This window comes from Cervus elaphus, chromosome 20, assembly GCF_910594005.1.
Source record: "Cervus elaphus chromosome 20, mCerEla1.1, whole genome shotgun sequence".
Lineage (NCBI taxonomy): Eukaryota > Metazoa > Chordata > Mammalia > Artiodactyla > Cervidae > Cervus > Cervus elaphus.
The window spans coordinates 82223074-82243474 of record NC_057834.1 but is presented as its reverse complement, the minus strand read 5'-3'; the positions used below and the strand labels follow the sequence as shown (position 1 = coordinate 82243474).

At 37.7% G+C, this 20401-nt stretch overlaps 1 protein-coding gene across 3 annotated transcripts in view; it reads right to left on the bottom strand.

Moving 5' to 3' along the window:
- TTLL7 (tubulin tyrosine ligase like 7) overlaps window positions 1-17837 on the bottom strand; it is a 157881-nt gene extending 140044 nt beyond the window's left edge. The window contains exon 1 of one of the 3 annotated variants that reach the window (XM_043876256.1): window positions 17265-17837. The gene's annotated coding sequence lies outside the window, so the exon portion shown is untranslated. The remainder of the gene's footprint in view (window positions 1-17264) is intronic. The other 2 variants (XM_043876258.1, XM_043876254.1) reach the window with 2 other exon arrangements.
- Window positions 17838-20401: the final 2564 nt, after the last annotated feature.

Below are 20401 nucleotides of genomic sequence, written 5' to 3'. Positions count from 1 at the left end.
CATTCTCAGTCACAAAACTTAAAGCTATTCAACTTCTTTTGCAAATATCTGACTCTATCATAATACACTTGCATTGTGCATTTTCTTAAGCCAATGGAAATAAAAAATGACTAAAGTATTAAATGCTTACTAAGCACCAAATACTATTCTAAGAACTTTAAATCTATTAACTCATTTAAATTTATTTAAGAGTATGTGTATCCTACAAATGCTCTAATACTTGAATAGGTTGAAAGAAAATGAACAAAGGAAAAGGTAAAGCAAGTATGCATTTTACCTAAACAAGGCTTCTGTAGCAATTTACAAATCCATTTCCTAGACACAGTGAAAATGTTTATTTTATTTGAACGTGTATTAAATGTAAGGAACACATACGTCCATGAAAAATGAATGCTTTCCCAGTCACCATTATGGAAGCTGTTGTTGAAAAATAAGCAGCAAACTAAAGATTATGACAAGAAGTAAATTCTCATCTAAATGCAAAGAGAACTGATAAATTATACATTTTAAATAAATCATTCAGATAATCTTTTTGAAGCAGTTATATTATAGAAAAATCATAATGAAAAGTAATTATAATAAATAAATAATCTTCTTAAGACCAAAACAAACAACAATAGCAAAAAACATATCCACAGGCTGCTAAGTATACTGACTTAATACAATGGAAAATATACTTTGTTTATAAGCACATAAAAAAATGTTCCTGACATCATAACACTAAGCATAATAGTTTTTGATGTCAAGAGGCAAAAGCATTTGTAGGTTAATACTCACTTTTTTGTACTTTCTAGAGAATATACATAAGACATCATGCTTCTCAGGTAGGGCAGTGGTAAAGAATCTGCCTGCCAATACAGGAGATGCAAGAGACATGGGTTCGATCTCTGGGTTGGGAAGATACCTTGAAGTAGGAAATGGCAAACCAGTCCAGTATTCTTGCCTGGAAAATTCCATGGACAGAGAAGTCTGGCAGGCTACAGTCCATGGGGTCGCAAAAAGTCAGACATGACTGACCGCACACAAGCAGGAGCACCGTACACCAGACACAATCCACTACATAATATCACAACTTAGGGACTAAACAACAAACCTGCATACCTGCATATTGGGTATGAACGAGGATTCCCTATGAATTTTGAACTCCAGTACAGGTTTTTTGGCTTCTTTGTTTTTAAATACAGACCACGATCTATGGAATGTCATGGAATCAATTTAGTGATATTCAATCAGCATTTTTAAATGAAAGAATAGCATCGACAAAAATATAAGAGTGCCAGGCTGCACTGAATGCAGGAGGAAAAGTAAGTACTGAGTCTTTAAACTTTGATTTCCAAGGGAGGGGAAGGGGGATGCATGGGTGTGTTTGGAGGTATGTATATATACTATGGCAAGAAACAAATCATTATTCTTACCATGAGTTGCAGCCAAATATGTTCAAAAGTTATCCTAGTAAACACATGAGATTTTTAAAAAAAAAAAAACCATCCTGGAAATGGTATTCATTTTCTAATTTGAATACACTTACTTGTGTTTTTCTCTAACCCTGGAGTGTCCTCCTTTGCCACCCAATATTCAAGCATAGCTTAGCTGTCCCTTTGTTTTCTTCTCTGTCTTAAGCAGAATGGACTGTTCGGTGCATGAACACTCACGAAACTGTATCATACTTTTTAAGTGTTAGATTTAAAGTTCTTTACTGTAAAGGGCAGTGTCTTTCATTCTGAGCAATACGAATAAAAACACAGAGCCTGAAACATAGTGGGGCTTAATGTATGTGCTTGTTTGTTTGTTTAATCGGGTTACAGCAACTCCCCATTATTTTACTCATGAAATTTTGATGTTACAAAATACAAATTAAGAATGAATCATGTCTTCCACCTTTCTGAATAATCACAAATATAGTTACTTTAATATCTGGTTTATTGACATCTAGTCTACATGATACCCTTCTTTGCCAAGGATTATGTCAAAGAAACAGGAAGTCAAACTTTGAAAGTATCTCTATTGCATTAGCTTACACTGTTTATACAGCCTATTCTCTTATCTATTTTAATATTAAATCGACTTTTCCAATTCCTGTTTTCATACTTGGTTTTAATTAAGCAGATTTACTGAACACTTACCAAACAAAATACACTGTTATGGTTTGTTTCCATTTTATGAATGGCAATGGGGAAATAAAACATTTTCACTAAAAGGTAAATCAAAAGGAAACAAATAATGATTTATTCTCTCTTAACCCCACCAAACTCTCTTTATCACCTATGTTCATCTAAATAAAGATATTTGATCATGTCTTTCACATATCTTAACTTCACTGAAGTACTGCGACAATGTGATTATACAAGAAAAAAGTCTTTTAAAATATATATTATATATTCAAATATATAAATACATGGGGCTTCCCAGGTGGCTCAGTGGTAAAGAATCCACCTGCCAAAGCAGGAGATGCAGGTTCCCTGGGTCAGGGAAAATCCCCTGGGGGAGGGAATGGCAACCCACTCTAGTAGTCTTGACTGGAAAATTCCATGGATAGAGAAGCCTAGTGGGCTACAGTCCATGGGGTTACAAAGAGTCAGACATGACTGAACGTGCACAGACAGACATATAAATATATATACAAACATACAAATATATGGTTTTAATATATTATATCCCCGACCAGTCAAAAGTTTATTATCACAATGAATAATTAAGACATTTAATATGTATTATTCACCATATCTAGTAAGTACTGGCTAATGAAAACTACAGAAATTTAAATAAAATAGAATTTAAATTCATTTAGCATTAGAAGAAAGTAATTTAAAATTATAACAGGATATAAATGAGAATTAAAATTGAAAGAATGCCAGAAAGCATACTCCCTAAAAATCTATTTCAAGAATCTATGTGAAAAACTCTGCCAGTCTTTCTGAAAATTTAATCTTCAAAATTTCTAGCTCCAATCTTTTACAATCATAAAAGGCGAAGAAGAAAATCACACAGCATTCTTAGTTTCAAAACTTTGGCCCAAATCAAATGGTTTAATGACCTTATATTTAATGCAGCTTCACTTAACACTATGAGTCCAAGTATTAGGAAGAACAGCCAGCCATCACTGATTCACCTCAGGAAGAAGCAAGCTGCAGCATCCGCATTTCTGATGATGTCCAAAGAAGGTAAAGCACTGGTCATAGGCCAAGTATGTCCTCCTGGAGCACACACAGAAGCACTGGAAGTAGACAAAACTCAGAGCTTGCTACATTTGAATTCAATGTAAATGTGGTTCCTTTGGGCCAGAAAAGGGCTAAGGAAAGGTAAAAGTAATAATTTACAGTGCTATACTTTGATCCCAAGATTGGACAATTTAGGTATGTTCTTAGAATACAGCAATATTTTCCTTTTTCCCTTAATTTTATTAACAAGAGTTACGTGACTACTTCACCTGTACTATACTAAGTATTTAGTTTGTACATCTACAACTTCTTGGAATAACCTATAACAAAACAATGAATTTCCTATTTTCCTAATTTTAGTCCATTAGAATTTGTATAACATCTATCTCACCTACCAAATATGTATCTAAGGATTTTAGGGTTAAAATTATAACCATTCATCTATTATGGCATCTGAGGCAACTGCTTAAGAAGACTATCAGGATAAAAATGATTCAGACACCAGTCACAGAGACTGTTACAAATGTGCCCAGGGGACTACAGGCATTAGAGAAGCTTTTCTTTCTCAAGTTCCCAGTTCACTTATTGGCTTTTCACAGACAAGAATCCAAAAATTAGAGGAGATGGCCTAATTCAGGGACCCTAAATCAGAATTAAATCCAAAACTCAAGAGACAGATAAATTATGGTCGTAGATAGAAAGAAAAAGAAAGAAAGGAAGGAAGGAAGGTCAAGAAAGAGAAGGCAAGGGAAGGAGGAAGGAAAGGGTAGCCCCTTAATTACCCTCTAGAATGTAATATGATAGATTTTTCATAATATAGAGAAGAAATGCTTTTTGTCAAAAATCAAACATTCATCTAGTTTTCCTAAGAGAAACTATAAATCTCAACCATGAAAGCAAGACTAATAAATAGGTGGTATAAATCTAATATTTAAATATTTTCATATTTTTATTACTGATTTGGTAACTCATTATATAACTCATTTTTTAAGAATCAGTTTAAATCAAATTAGAAGATATTCCAATAAAACAAGAAGTTCTTGGTACTTAGAAAAGGAAAACTAAATGAGAATTATAGTTTGTTAACAAATAATAGCATATATTAATAATTCATCATTTATAATTAATATAGAGTGTTAATCATAAATATTACAAATAAGTGAGCATTTATTTAAACTCCAAAACTCTAATCTGGCCGTGATGAAAATGGAAATTTCTAATATGATGGACATTTGGCTATGTTATAATCAAAATTAGTTGCTTATAATCTTAAAACAATTATTGAGGCTAGGATATAAATTTGACTCCATTCATTCATTAGTTCAACACAGATTAAAAGTACCTAATTGACTCCAAACCTAAGACCATCACCTCCCCATTGATTTAGTCTGGACAAAAAGGATCTGAGCCCTCCTCTCTCTTGTGGGCCCTGGGAAGCAGAGAGAAGCCCAACCTCTAGCTTCAGCCGCCTGCAGACGCCACACTGAATCTGAGTTAGGCTACCTTGGGCAGCCCCAGAAGGCTTTTAACGATATAGAAAATGTGTACAGATCGTAGGATTTACCTGACACAAGTCGCAAGAGATGACAAATGAAAGAAAATTCAACTCAAACACTCAAAAAGATTTTTAAAAATCAAACACACATTCCAGTCATCTGATACTTGACTTTAAAAGATCAAAATTAAGTAAGCAAACCAACCTTCTGGAATGCTCACACAATTATTACAAATTAATTTTACTCCTCTATTCAAAGAAGTCTGAGGCCTAATTCAATTTTTACTAAGCAAAAGTTTACCAAACCCCAACAATTTTGTTTTCACTTTCCCTCACTAGAGACTCAACCAATGGTTTAAAAAAACACTCAAGAAAAAATGTTTTGCTCTGAAGAAAAAATTACACTTCTTTACAAGAGAGATAGAAGTGGTAATTCTGACTATTTTATCTGTACATAGGACTTTCAGCTAAAATGGGCATTTGGAGCTACATCCCACATCATAAATTTAGGAATTCTAACACCCACTCCTCTGTGCATTGTAACAAATGATAAATTTATTTTGGAGGAGGTTTAAAACCTTATAGGGTCATTCCTTTAGCCTTTTTGGTACAGACAGAAGTCCTCCTATTATTCGGTCTAGATGACTTTCAAATCATGGAATTCTTTACTTGATTGAAAAGCAATAGGTAGGCATTTGACTGAATTGAAAAGAAATAGCATTGATTGAAAAGAAATAGTAGATAATCCTCAGGGAGCAAAACCTCAAATGGATTGTTCCTCACAATCACAGCTAAGAACAATAATATGTATGAAGGAATTCCTAAAAGATAGGCAGAACTCCAATTTTTTGAGATTCTATAATGTTCATTGCTGGATTAAGCCAGGTCATCAGAGAGCTATATACCTGGGACCATGCTACCTTGCTGGTCACAGTCACCTTAACAGAAGGATGCATGCTGCTCAATTGCTTGTCATGTCTGACTCTGCATGACCATATGGACTATAGCCCGCCAGGCTGCTCTGGCCATGGGGTTCTACAGGCAAGAATACTGGGGTGGGTTACGATGCCCTCCTCCAGATCTTCCCAACCCAGGAATCGAACCCTTATCTTTTATGTCTTCTACATTGGCAGGTGGGTTCTTTACCACTAGCGCCACCTGGGAAGCCCTTAACAGGATAGTTGTCATTTATTGAGCAGACACTGCAATCTTTACCTATATCACAATGCTCTCAAGGCAGATATTATTCTCATGATACAGAAGGAAATCTTTGGAGGTTACTTCCACCAAAGACATACATCCACATCATCCACATCATGTGCCCAGGTTGAAAGACATTATTAAAAAATAGTCCAAAGAATCCAGTGAATTTCACTGTAATGATATGAAGACATTTTGCACTACACTAAATTGAATCCACTTTAAAAGAAACTACAGCATAAATTTCACTTTGGATTCTATGTAGGAAAAACTTTGTTCCTCTTAGGCAATTGGTTTCTTCATGTATGAGGTTTTTAATTAATCATTAAAATTTCTGTATGTTTCCTTTCCCTGGAAATTAGAAAACTAGAATCAAATGTGTGCTCAGCTCTAATAAACATGAAGGATTTCATAAAATGGATTTTGTGAGCTAATGTCTCCCCTAGCTGACTTGATCTTATTTTTTCCCTCACTGATAATGCTAAGATTTTTTATCAACTCATTTTGTATGTTCATACTATTACGAACTAGATATCTTCAAATGCTATTTAACAAAATATTGTCAAAACTCTACAAGGTGTACATTTTACTATATACAAATAGTATGTCAATAAAGTGCTGGGGAAAAGTACAAAAAAAATCCATTTACAATAATCAAAATCAAAAGACAGTAATTTAAGTGTTTCTTGCACTATCTTTTAGTCAATTTTTGACAAAACATTCTAAATTACTTCATCCTTGCGTAAGTCATCTCTGAATTAATATTTCTATTCTGTTTATTGTGTGTGTATTTAGTCACTCAGTTGGGTCCAACTCTTTGCAACCCCATAGACTGTAACCCGCCAGACTCCTCTGTCCATGTAATTCTCCAGGCAAGAATACTGGAATGGGTAGTGATTCCCTTCTCTAGGGGATCTTCCCAACCCAGAGACTGAACCCGGGTCTCCTGCATTGCAGGCAGTTTCTTTACCATCTGAGCCACCAGGGAAGTTCAATTCTATTTATTACAATTTAAAACTTAAAATATAGTTTTATGCCTATATATAACATTTATCAGCATGGGGATAACTTTGAGGGATTTCATTTTGTGAAGATTACATTATGGACTTTTATTGGTCTATTTATGATTTTTTTTTTAGGAAATTAGAGTGCATATCAAAGAATCAATGTGGGGGGGAAAGCATATTTTGTGAAATAAAAATACTAGTGGAGAAAAAAGAAAACATGCACCTGGAACAACCTGATTAAGCCAATGCCAAATGTGAGATAAACATGTCCACACCTGTGGCTTCACTTTTCCCCTTATCTTGGTCTTCTTAGTAGTGTTTCTCAAACTTTTGGTGTTGGAACTCTTTACACCATTTGGTTTTGGTGAGATTCATTTTGTGAGTCATATTTATCAATATTCATCCTATTAGAAACTAAAACTGATAAATGTTTGAAATCTTTATTCATTTTAAAATAACGATAATAAAACCATTACATGTTAACAAAATCATATTACATTAAAAATAACTACAGCTTTTTAAAAAAGAAATAAGTGACACTGTTTTGTATTTTTTTGAATTCCTCTAATATCCTGCTTCAAGAAAACAGATTCTCATATCTGCTTCAGCATTCATTTTTATAAGTTCTTTTGGTTTAAATACACAACAAAATTTGGCCTCATAGAGATATATAGTTGGGAAAAGGAGTTTTAGTAGCCTTCTCAGGTTATTATAGATATTTGAATTTGATACAACACCCAAACTCAACAAGTAGTAGTTTCTTAGTGCCAAATGAGGCCAGTAACAGTCTAACAACAAAATCCAAATAAATGAAGCACAATAAAAAGGAAGAAGCTGCAAACCAACATCTCTTCCAAACTTAAAAGCAAAAATAATTAACAATGTTGACAAATTGAATACAGTGAGTGTGTATATTTTTAAGTCTATATGTGTATGTGTATGTCATGTACACATGACCAAATGGGATTTAGCCCATGTATTCAAGGCTGATTCAATACTCAAAAATTAATCAATGCAATCCACCATATCAACAGGCTAAGAGAAAAGTCATGGGTCCATATCAATTGATAAAGAAAAAAGCATTTGATGTAATTTGATATCCATTCAGGATAAAAAGTCTCAGTATATTAGGAGCAGAGTGGCAACTTCCTCAACCTAACAAAGAACAACTACAAAAAAACATACAGCGTACAGCATACTTGGGCTTCCCTGGTGGTTCAGTGGTAAAGAAACCACCTGCCAATGCAGGAGATGTGAGTTCAATTACAGGGTAGGAAAGCTTCCCTAGAGAAGGAAATGGCAACCCACTCCAGTATTCTTGCCTAGGAAATCCCATGTGCAGATTTCATGCTGGGCTACAGTCCATGGGATGCAAAAGAGTCAGTCATGTCTTAGCGACTAAACAACAACAACATCATACTTAGTAAAATAATGTCTTCCTGTAATATTTGGAATAAGGCAAGGATGTCTACTCTCACCATTCTTACTTAGCACAATACTGGAAATTCTAACCATTGCAATCAGGCACGAAAAATGAATTAAAGGCATACAGATTGAAAGAAATAAAATTGTTTTCATTTTCAGATGACACAATTGTTTACATTTAAAAAATCCTCAAAGAATCTGCAGTCCTAGATTCAAGATGTATGTGAGCTTAGTAAGGTTTCAGGATATAAGACCAACACAATAACCAGCTGCATTTCTATATACTGACAGAGAAGAAATGGAAACAAAAATTTCAAATGCAGTTTCTTTATAGTTGCTCCAAAGAAAATGAAATACTTAGGTATAAATCTAACAAAATATAACTATGCATAATCAAAATTATGATATTCTGATAAAAGTCATCAAGTAAGACCTAAATATTAATACCTGGAGAAACATACCATGTTTACAGATTGGAAGAATCAACATAGTAAAGATTCTAATTCTCCCTAAATTAACATACAGGTTTAGCATAATTCCTTTCATCATATTAAAGTATAGCAACAAAATTCTACATTAAATAGGTTTAAAAGTGGATTTTCCAAAAAGAAAAAGTTAATCAAAATTAAGTTTAATTTGTTAAATAATTACACCAGACATCATAATTGCATAGTCTCAAAAATAATCTCATGGACTTCAAAGACTAAAGAGAAAAATAATAAACATCAATTTGAAAAAATTTTCTTAATACATTTTTAAAGTGCTAAAAACAATGCTGCACAGGCAACAAAAGCAAAACTAGATAAGACTACATTGAACAAAATTTTTGTGTACATCAAAGAACAGAATCAATAGAGTGAAAAAAGCAACCTATTGAGTGGGAGAAAATCATTTATTTGATAAAGGGTTAACATCCAGAATATAGAGATAACTCCAACAACTCAACAACAAAAAAAATCAAATAACCAGATTTTAAAATGGGCAAAGGACTTGCATAGACATTTCTCCAAAGATAATATTCAAATAGCCAACAGGTACATGAAAGACGCTCAACATCATTAATCATCAAGGAAATGCAAATCAAAACCACAGTGAGATATCACCTCATACTCAGTAAGCTGCCTACTATAAATAAATAAACAAGTGTTATAGAGGATATGGAAAAATTGGAACCCTTGCACACTCCTGACAGGAAAATAAAGTGATATAATCACTATGGAAAACAGTATGGGAGGTCCCCAAAAATCAAAAATAGAACTACTATATGATCCAGGAAGCCCATTTCTAGAGAGAAATAAAGAGTCTTGGAGAGATATTTGTACATCTTTGTTCACAGTGGCATTTTTCTCATTAGCAAAGATGTGGAAGCAACCCAAATGTATATCAACAGATGAGCAAAGAAAAACTGGTGTATATACATGATGGAATATTATTTGGTTTTAAAAAAGAAGGAAATGCTGTCATATTCTATAAATGGGCAAAATTTTAGCAATTATATTAAGTGAAACAAACTAGTCACAAAAAACAAATAATATATGATTCCATTTATACTAAGGTATCCAAACTAGTAAAAGTCATAGAAACAGAAAATATAATGGTGGTTACCAAAGACTTGGGGGAGAGGGAAGTTGTTATTTAATGGGTATAAGATTTCTGATTTGCAAGAGGAGAAAGTTCTTGGAGACCTATTTCACAACAAAGTTAATATATTTAATGCTACTGAACTAGATACTTAAAAATGTTTAACATAGTAAATTTGATGCTGTGCGCTTCATATTAATAATATTTTAATTCATTTTAATAATATCATATTAAAAATATATATACATAAATACAAAATATTACCTGGAGAAAGAGCTGCATTTATGGAATGCCTACAAAATATGAGAAATCATCCAAACAATTACATAAATCATGGTACCTTGATACTACTATGGACTTTTTTCTTTCAGAAAACATGAATATCACTTGTATGTTACCATAATATATATAGTTATACCAAGGAGAGAAAAATTTTTGGATTACCATTAGGTAATTTTACTTGGAGATCTAAATATCCATATTCATAAGTAATGCTGAGTGTGTTCATTTAATTTTGTTCCCAGCAGAAGTTACACTTTAGGACCTTCACTTCATCCTATATTTATTATTCTAGTCCCTTATGAATTCAAAAACAAAATTCATAGATACTCTTTCGAGAACATTATGGAAATAAATATGCCATACTATAACTAATGAAAAACACATTAACTTTTAATTCCTTAGTCAAGGATGAAAACAGCTATCAATACATATAAACCCAAGATACATTTTTAAGGAGAAAATGCCTCCTATTCCAAAATGACAACCTCCTAACATATGTAGCAGCAAATCTTTCTTTCTGCCAGAAACACTCATTCGGCACTTATTTTTGACAAGTGAAAAAGCTTTTCCACATATACACAGCCCACTTGATTTTAAAAAACGCTGATCCCTCCCTTTAAAACTTTTCTTTCATTAAAATGTCTATTTTCCTTTAATTTTTGCAGCAAGTTCCAGAAATAACTTGTTTCAATTTTCCAAAAATAATGCATTGAAATATGTGTGTGTTGACTAAGGGTGAAGCTGATATGGACTAAAAGCAGACAACACAGAAAAAAATATTCAGTGGATTTGACAAGTTATTTTTTTCTCAAATACTGTAACACTAGTAAAACCATTAAAACTATGCAATATGAATAAAGCTCATCCCCTTGCTTACATGTTATACATTGACCTACTGTCAAAGCTAATATCAAGAGGGGCAGTTTTAGACCAATTTCTAATCCTACTATGATTTTGCACACATTTTTATCTTCTTTTTTTTCTCTCCCGAGCTTGATTTTTCACATCATTAAAACGGAAGAAATAATATCTGCCAATCTTTAGGATTCTAGACTAAGAGATGCTAAGTAATTAAACATTACCATCTTCAATGTGATCAAACGAACAGCTAAATGAAAATGTCTCCATCTGGTTTCATATGAATTATGCTGATTGTAGAAAATGTTCAAGGTCTACCTTTCCTCTCCACAGAGTAGCTAGCACATAGTTGTTGGGTAACTGCAGACAGACTGATTCTAAATATAAACTGAGATGTGTGCTAAAATTATTGTCCTGATTTTTCAGCAATCATTATGCTACACATGGCTACAGATTTTATTTATTAAATACCTTGAAAAAACATATTTTCAATAATAGCAATGACAGAATTACCTGTGAAAATTGTCCTATCAAATGATTCAAATTAAATGTACAGTTTCTAAACTTTTCCTACCTAGTACTCTATATGTATGACCATTCATATTCACATATGCAAACTTAATATTAAAACCACATCAACTAGGTTTTACACAAATTTTAAGTGGGTTCACATCCCTCACAGAAGAAAGATAGTACTACCTTAAATGAGAAGTACAACAAAGAAAACCCTAAAATTCTAATCCAGCAAAGAACATTCAAATAATCTTGAAGCTGCTGCCTAGGCTATTGCTGATCCACCTTCCAAATCTGCAAATGCTAGATTTACTTTAAAAAGTCAATGTCACTGCAAATAAGCTCATGGAAAAGGGAGGAGAGTTTTTATGAAAACAAGCTATTGTCATCTTCTTGAATTAGGTGTGGCACCAGTTCAGACTTGCAAAGTAGTGGGTAAAAGAGATAGAAATGTTCAAATTAATCTTTTATCAAACATAATGTTCCATTTCACATGATTATGCAGAAGAACAAAGATAACACAGAAGTTTGGAAGCTCGGGAGCCAAAATACAACTCAGAAAAACCAAACAATGTGGATGGTTCAGCATGCCCAATGGACCAAGAATATCATCAATTTCAAAAGGAAAGACTTCTCAGTCAGCCCCAGGGGAGACCCAGTGACCACTGGACGATCTAACTCTGAACCTTTAAAGAAATCAAAGGAACACAGGACAACTAATCACTTGCAAGAAAAAAAAGGAAACTGGATTTATCACTCAACTCCCAGAACCTAAGTCCCAGAACTTGATGGCTTTGTAAACTACCTATGGCTTTGTGCACTACAGGTAGGTAAACATCAAATGGGAACTAAGGAAAATAGGTGTTGGAAAATAAGTAAGCAAGCCTACTTAAATTTAAGTTTTTAGCTCTAACTTAACCCTATGGAAACTGCTGACTAAGCCCAGTTGAACTTTGACAAAAATAATGCCTGGAAGGAATGCAAATAGATTTATCACCTTCAAACTTTAAGCAAACTGCTTTAAATAGTTAAGTCCCAACTAAGCATAGAACAAATTCTGCCCAAAATACTCTGCCCACCTCTAAGTCCAACTTCCACCAGAAATCATGTCAGGTCCTGAAAGGTGGGGCCCATTTTTGGTTTATAAAGATGCTTCAGTTTTCATTGTTTCCTTTCAGGGCTTCCCAAACTGAGAGCATATTCCAAGTATCTGCCTTTCTGCTCCCTACTTGCTCCCTCAAGGCACATTCATATCCCTAATTCCCCTTCCACAGGTTCTCAGAGACACTTCATGGCCTCCCTGCCTCAGTGGCTTCCCGGCCTCAAAGTCCAAGGAGAGAGGGAGTGGTACCCAGAGGAAACCCAGGCAAGAGCCTAGGGGAGCAAGGCAGAGGCCTGGCCAATGTATGAATACCTGTCCAAGGAGGTAGGGTCATGTATTCCTACAGCTGGAGGGACATGGAGGAACAGTCTCTCTCCTCAATGTGGGGAACTTCCCCTGGTCGAGGGATACTGGGAACGAGAGCGGGAGGAGATGCTAGGAATGTCCAGCATCTCCTGGGGGGCTTGCTGTCTCTAGCAATGTACATAGCAGAGGCGACAGGAGTCTTTGGTGTCCACCACACACTCTTACACCCTGCAACCAGGGCTTCTGCAGAGAATTGGAGGAGGTCTGGAATTCCTGCCCCCATCAGTGTGGATTCTCCAAATTAGAAGCCGAGAGTGAGTTCATAAGCCTTGCACTGCCAAGATATCGAAGCTGGAGACCTGGGAAACTGATACAGGTGGGTGGGAGAAGCTGAAGTTTGAAAGGGAGAGATAGTGTGTGGAGAATGAGGGGGGATTCCTGAGGGAAGGACAGGAGAAACGAGAGAGCTGAGGTCTACACACACAACACCAGGACCAGAAAGTAGTTTATCACACATGCTCCTTCTCTGGCTGCAAATTCCTGCTCACTCCCACAAAATCTGTCCTCCATTACCTACAGCTTTTCCCTCCAGTGGTCCCAACTACCTGCCTTTCTCCCAGCACCCATGGTTTAACTAATCTTTCTAATCAAAAGACAAGTTTGCCTGAAATAGTGTAATCTGAAGAGACATAGACAGGAGTGTTATTAATTATTAATATGCAAATATCCTATACTTAATATACTAATACTCCAAAGAGAATATACAGAATCCATCAAGGTTTTAAAATTTGTATAAAATTCAGTCAAGATGATAGAGAACTGACTTGTGGACACAGCAGGGGAAGTGGGACAAATTGAAAGAGTAGCACTGAAATATATACCTTATCATGTGTAAAATAGATAGCCAGTGGGAATTTTCTGTGGGACAGAGAGCTCAATCCAGCGCTCTGTGACAACCCAGAGGGGTGGGATGGGGTGGGAGATGGGAGGGGAGCGCAGTTCAAGTGGGACGGGACATACGTATACCTATGGCTGATTCCTGTTGATTATGAAAGAAACCTACACAACATTGTAAAGCAATTATCCTCCAATTAAAAATAAATACATAAAGAAGAAAAAGAAGAAATTAGTCAAACTAAGCATCATAAAAAATCCATAACAATGTGTGGTGATGGATGTTAACTAGACTTATTGTGGGGATCATTTTGCAATATATACAAATACTGAATCTTTACGTTGTATACCCAAAACTAATATAATGTTATAATGTCATTTATACCTCAATTTTTTTTTTCAAAAAAATCAAACTAAGAACTCACACCTTTTAAACCAGAAATTTTATTTCTGAGACTAAAGAACTAATTTCTAAAATTTAGAAGAGAGCTTATGAACAAAGATACTCATCATAGTGTTATTTATTATCATCAAAATACAGTGACAATGAGGAGTGATTAGGAATTTATGGCACATCTACCTAATGGAAAATTATGTAGACATTTTAAATGTTCACGGTCAAACTACAATTAAGTGAAAAGTAATGTTATAAAATTTAAAATAAAGACTATAATGGAAGGGGGAAATCTTTTAAAAGGCAAACTTCCTTGGAAGAGGAAAAATCTTACTTGCATAGAAAATTTTCTGGGTTTAGTGCTTTAAATAGCAGTACCCAGGAAAAGTAACATTTTCCGGAAGAGCACTTGGAACAAGGAATATGGAGAATGTGAGCACAACCAGCCAAAGAGAAATTTGGCTTGCTTAGAGACCTACGCTAGTTCCCTAGATTACCTGATAACCAGTAGATTTCACTGCCTGACATGCAAAGTCCTTCGTAATCTGTCACCAGGTATCCAAAAGTAGGTGACCACTTCTCAGCTGAACTTCATCTGCTTTCTCTTTACTTACTGAAGCCTTCCCATCTCAGAGTGATTTCATTCACTTCCATCCACGAAAACTTTCATGATCCTCTTACGACCCTAGTCATCACTGTTTCTCCTTCTTAAAGTGTTGTGGCACTTAAATCTGCCTTACCCTTTCCTGGTATTAAGCCAGTATTAATCTATTTGGTTAGTTACTAATATGTAGGTAACCAGCTCTCCAGCTAAACTTTCAGTTTCCCCACCTAGACTTTTAGAATTCAGACGGTCTGCAGACAGTAGTCATACCTACCCACACTGAGCGAGAGAAGAAAGGGTAGAGAGAGACAGGAAACATTTCTAAGGCCAAGTTGGTATTATATTTATACTCGTGATGAACATCTAAATAAAATGTGCTATGTCTGTTTTCAAATGTTCCTGCTGACCCTCCAGCACTAGAACATGCAGTTTCCTTTTTGTTTTAATAGCAGTGGGATTGAATTTTGCTTATTCATTCATACCAATTCTGCTTTCCCTTTGGGATTAAATAGATTGGACTGCAAAAGGCCTCACTGAAGTCATAAGAAAAAAAAAGAAATGACCTTCTAGAAATCAAAATCAAGACTCATCTCAAGACCTTACTTGTCTTAACTAGTCTTGTCTGAACAACAAATGTAAATCTGTGCCTCCATTTTATGACTTTAGTCTATCAATATCCTCATTAACTTAAAAAAGAATTCTCCAGAGCAAATGGTTCAATACTTTAGAAATGATGGCCTACAATGACTATGTTCCTATCAGACATCATATACTATTCTAGTACTTGGAGATAATGAGCATTTGCACTATAGCAACCTGCCTCCTGAGACATCAACGAGAGTTGCAGGTCTTAAGAGAAAATACATAAATCATAAATGAAAGCAAATCAAATGGCCAAGCAAGGAAGGAAGAAAAAACCTAGTATCCATTAGTTTCGCAGAAAGAGCATACAAGGTCAATATAATTGTTGACTCAGAAGGGCAGGGCAAAAACAAATCAATACAATGTCCCATTAAACAGAATTACACTTTGCTACAACACACATATTTTGTGTAAGAGTCAGTGTTGTCCAGGTTCCACCACTAGCTGTGTAATCTTGAAACTTCTCTGTATTTCAATTCCTTCATCTGTAAAATGGAGCTATCACCTGCTATGCCAAATCATAGAGTAGTAATGAATCAAATCATATTATCAGCCTGGGTTTATCTGTCACCATATCATGGGTAACACACCGTACAAAAACAGTTCAGTCACATATGCCATGTACTAAATAACTGTTCTTATTGCAAATGTTTCCCTAACATCAAAAAAAAAAAAAAAAAATCAGATTGCCTTTACTTTCCTAAAAGATTTCTCCAACACTTAAGCATTTACCATCTATCACTGCCAAAACTGTGTTGAATATCTCCTGTTATGAACTAGCTCTCCTATGCAATGTTGTCCAGATATTATTTTTTGGCATATGCTTTCTAAGAAAATAGTATTTTTTCATGCAATTCAAAAAATGTTCCCTCTTTTATACTAAAAGAACAATAATTCCATATACAGGAAGTTTACAGGTTGTTGCTATTACTTGAGATTACTACTATGAAAATTAGTTCTATGTTTAATATGTAATAAAATCATACATATGTACACACAACTTGGACACACTTGGATACACAACTCCTTAATGCAGTGGAAGATTCGTGGGTTTGGGGACCAGGAACACTTGTATCCAAATTCCTATTCTGTGACCTTGAGCACACGATTTAACTTCCCGCTCTTCACTTTCCACATTTGGTTCTGCGTTACGATTTAATGAAATCATATATATACGAAGTGGCTAAACTCTAAAAGTATTATTTCTTAATCCCCTTAAATCTTTTCCTACTATGCCAAGACCAATTAAACCCACTCTGAATACAAGACAAGTTGGATACAGCGTCTTAGCGGAGGGATGCAACACGATGTTGAGCGGAGAGTGGCACGCATTAGGCATCCAAAGGAAGAAGTAGAGAAACTGGCTGGTACAGAGAAGGGCCCCAGACTTCACTCGCCTGTGCGAAAAACCCACTCATCTGGCACTGAAGGTGGCATAGCACGTTCACGAAGGTTTGTGCCGCGATGTGGGCAAAGGACGGGATTACAGAGCAAGCCATCGGGGAGCCTCCTGGCTCGCCCTACCCGACCTCGCCCGCCGGGCTCGCTCATCTGGAACCTGGAAGCTCAGGCGAGAGCCCAGCAACTGACCTCGCCCCCCCGCCCCCGCACCCCGATTCCGCCCAGATCTCTCAGGGCACGAATGGTGCTGAATCATTAGCACCAACAGTAGCAGCTCCCCGTGCCGCTGCTCCCGCGGCGGTCAGTGATCCCGGGGCAGTGACCGTCCGGGCGGCGGCCACACCTCGCGGGCGTGGGGACGGGAAAAGGGGGTCGGGGAGGATTGGGGCAGCAGGTACTCACCCGGGGTGAGGAGAGCCCAGCCCCTGGGTCTCGCCTCCGGGCTGAGGACGGTCCCTGCGCGGTTCCCGCGCTCCTCGGCTTCCCTCCGCGGCCGCCCCGGGCCGAGCAGCCTGCGCTGATGGTCCGGTGCTCCCCTCCACCCGCCCACTGCCCGCGGCCGCCACAGCTCCGGGCGCCGGCGCTAGACCCGGAGCAGCTGGAGCAGCTGGCGCTGCCGAAGGGGTGGCGGCTACCGACGGGCCAGACCATTAGCGGGCGGCGACCGGGGGTGCGCGCCGTGCGCGGCGGAGCGGGAGCGAGGGCGCCGGGCCGGCGACGGTTGGGAGGACCCACGGCCGAGGGGGGCTCCTCCGCGCCCCGCCCCGCGCCCGGAGGGCCTGGGGGCGGGAGGGGCCGACGTGGGGAGAGGCCGCTTTTCCCGGCTGGGCGGTGGGGACGGCCCTTGACTTTTCGGTCCCCCTCCGCGTTTGCCTTGGTCCGGCTCGGGGCAGCTTTAGAACCCGGCAAACAGAGGACCTAGCAACGCGGGCGCCTGGGCGGTGTCCCCTCCTAAGGAGATGCGAAAGGGCGCCGGCCCGGAACCCTGCCTCCGTGCCCGCTCCTGCTCCCTGCGGGGCCCCGGGCGCCAGTCCTGCTGCTGAGCTCACCGCTGACGCCTCACCACCAAAGCCAGCGGGCCGTCTGGAACCCTGCAAGGGGCTCCACATCTTTTATCCAAGCATCTCTGTGGCGCAAAGAATAAAAGGGCCAGCTTTCAAGGCCCGCTCGAAGTTAGAAAATAAAATCAACTGGGATCCCATCCTGTAGGGGCTTTAGTAGACAACAAGGAAGGGAGGGACAGTTTGGGATCGCAGAGTTATCCTGTCCTCCGCAAAGACTGGACCACAGCAGTTGGAAAACGTAGATTTAGGAAACCGTTTTAACATAGAGATCTATATAGGATAATTAAAGAAATGCAAAGCTGTTTCAGGTTCAGTGTTCACCATTTTACAGATTAGTGTCTCCAGAATGGGGAGAGAATCGTGTCCTCATATGAAATGAACTTTATGTAACTGGAAAAGAGACGTCTCCGTACGTGTCAGCCTTTAGATTTTTTTTTTTTTTTTTTTTTTCGGAGTCAGCTTGTGACTGATTCCGACGACTTTATTGAGGGGTAACATACATATATATACTAACAGGATTCACCAAATTTTAGATCACAGACTTGCAGCCTTTAGATTTTATTGAAAGCTCCCTGCCCTTGTCACATCCAGGTTTAAACAGGTTCATGTCAGACCATGGTGGAGATGGACACACGTGTATTGTTCTCCTTATAGGAAAAAAAAAAAAAAAAAACCATAAAAAAGAACAGAGTTGGCGTCTTCCTATAAAATGTGATTTAATAAAGCCCCCCAAAAAAGACCCACCAAATGCTTCCCAAATAGTATGAAATTCCACAGTTAAAAGCCATTTTCTCTGGGTTAAGGTCTTATTCTCTTTAGAGTGAATTAACCAGATTTTTAATCTTGTTAAAAATTAACAAGCTAGAGCACCTGCTATGTACCAGATACTGTACTAATAAGAGTATTTCCAGTTTTATACTTTCATTTCTTCCATCTAAAGTTCCTTGCTCAAAGTTCCTTGCTCCATCTAAAATCTCTGGTGAAATTGGTGATATTGTTGCCATCTTTAAGAAAGAGAAACTGGCCTCAGAGTTTACTACTGGATTCACATCTCATAGAGTGGCAGAACAGGCATTGCAACCTGCAGTTTTTGACTAATGCCTTTCCTCTAGAATTCCTCTGGGAAACACAGGTCAAGCCTTGTCACATCCATGATTGACACTTGAATGTGAGTTTGTTGATCCTTCCCTTGTGAAAACTAGATTTCAGGGTGCAGAAAAGAACATTTAAGTGTCTAAGGTAAATGTCACCCTGAGGTTAGAAATAAGGATCAGAAAGATGTTGGATTTCATCCAGAACTAGACTAGAAACATCAGTTTCAGAAACACAAGATTAGGGTCATGAAGGTAAAAAGGAATTACTTATTACCTTTTTGTTAATCGTTATATTGCATATTGGGCATCCCTGGTGGTTCAGTTCAAGAATCCACGTGCAATGCAGGGGAGACCTGGGTTCCATCCCTAGGTTTGGAAGATCCTCTGGAGGAAGGCATGGCAGCCCACTCCAGTATTCTTGCCTGGAGAATCCCCATGGACAGAGAAGCCTGGCAGGCTACAGCCACGGGGTTGCAAAGAGTCAGACACAACTGAGTAACTAAGCACATATATTGCACTTTACACTTATGCAATTATCACTTTATTACACTTTACACTATTATTCTTCCAAACCCAGGAAGGGACAAGAGTTTTTAAATGGGCCTAATGTCATGGGTCCTTATACACCTTGCTTGCGTGCTAAGTCGCTTCAGTCGTTTCTCTTTGTGGCCCTATGGACTATGGCCTACCAGGCTCCTCTCTCCATGGGGATTCTCCAGTCAAGAATACTGGAGTGGGTTGTCATGCCCTCCCTCCTCCAAGGGATATTCCTGACTCAGGGATCGAACCAGCATCTCTTAAGTCTCCTGCATTGGCAGATGGGTTCTTTACCACTAGCGCCACCTGGGAAGCACCGCCCCGCCCTCCACCCCAACCTCTTATAAACCTTTCCAGAATTTTAAAAAGCTAACAGAGCATTAACAACTTTCACACCACCTTAAGGAAGATTTCTGAGAAATAAGAAATAAAATTAAACTGTTAACTCTGTGTTGTCCCATTGTTATTGTGTTAACTTTTATTATAGATGTTCATACATCAGTACCAATGCAACAGAAATCTCCAGAGTTTCACAGGGCTGAGGATCTGAGGGCACTAGATCCCCAGCAAAGCCAGGCATCTATGACTCAGGGCCAGGGTGGCCTCAGCTGTAGAAATGTGTGATTCTTCTATCCATGCACAACTGTTCCACCTTCAAATGAATCAACAAAGGAACAGAAGTGAACAAGACGGAATAGACAAGATGCCTCTTGAACTAGAAGTCTCTGTTTGATAGGGATCTAAGAAAGAGGATAAGGTCTTTGCCGGGCCACCTGAGACCAAACTGGGATGGAGAACTGAATTGGTTATAAACCGCATGGACTTGCCAACAACTCCAGTCATC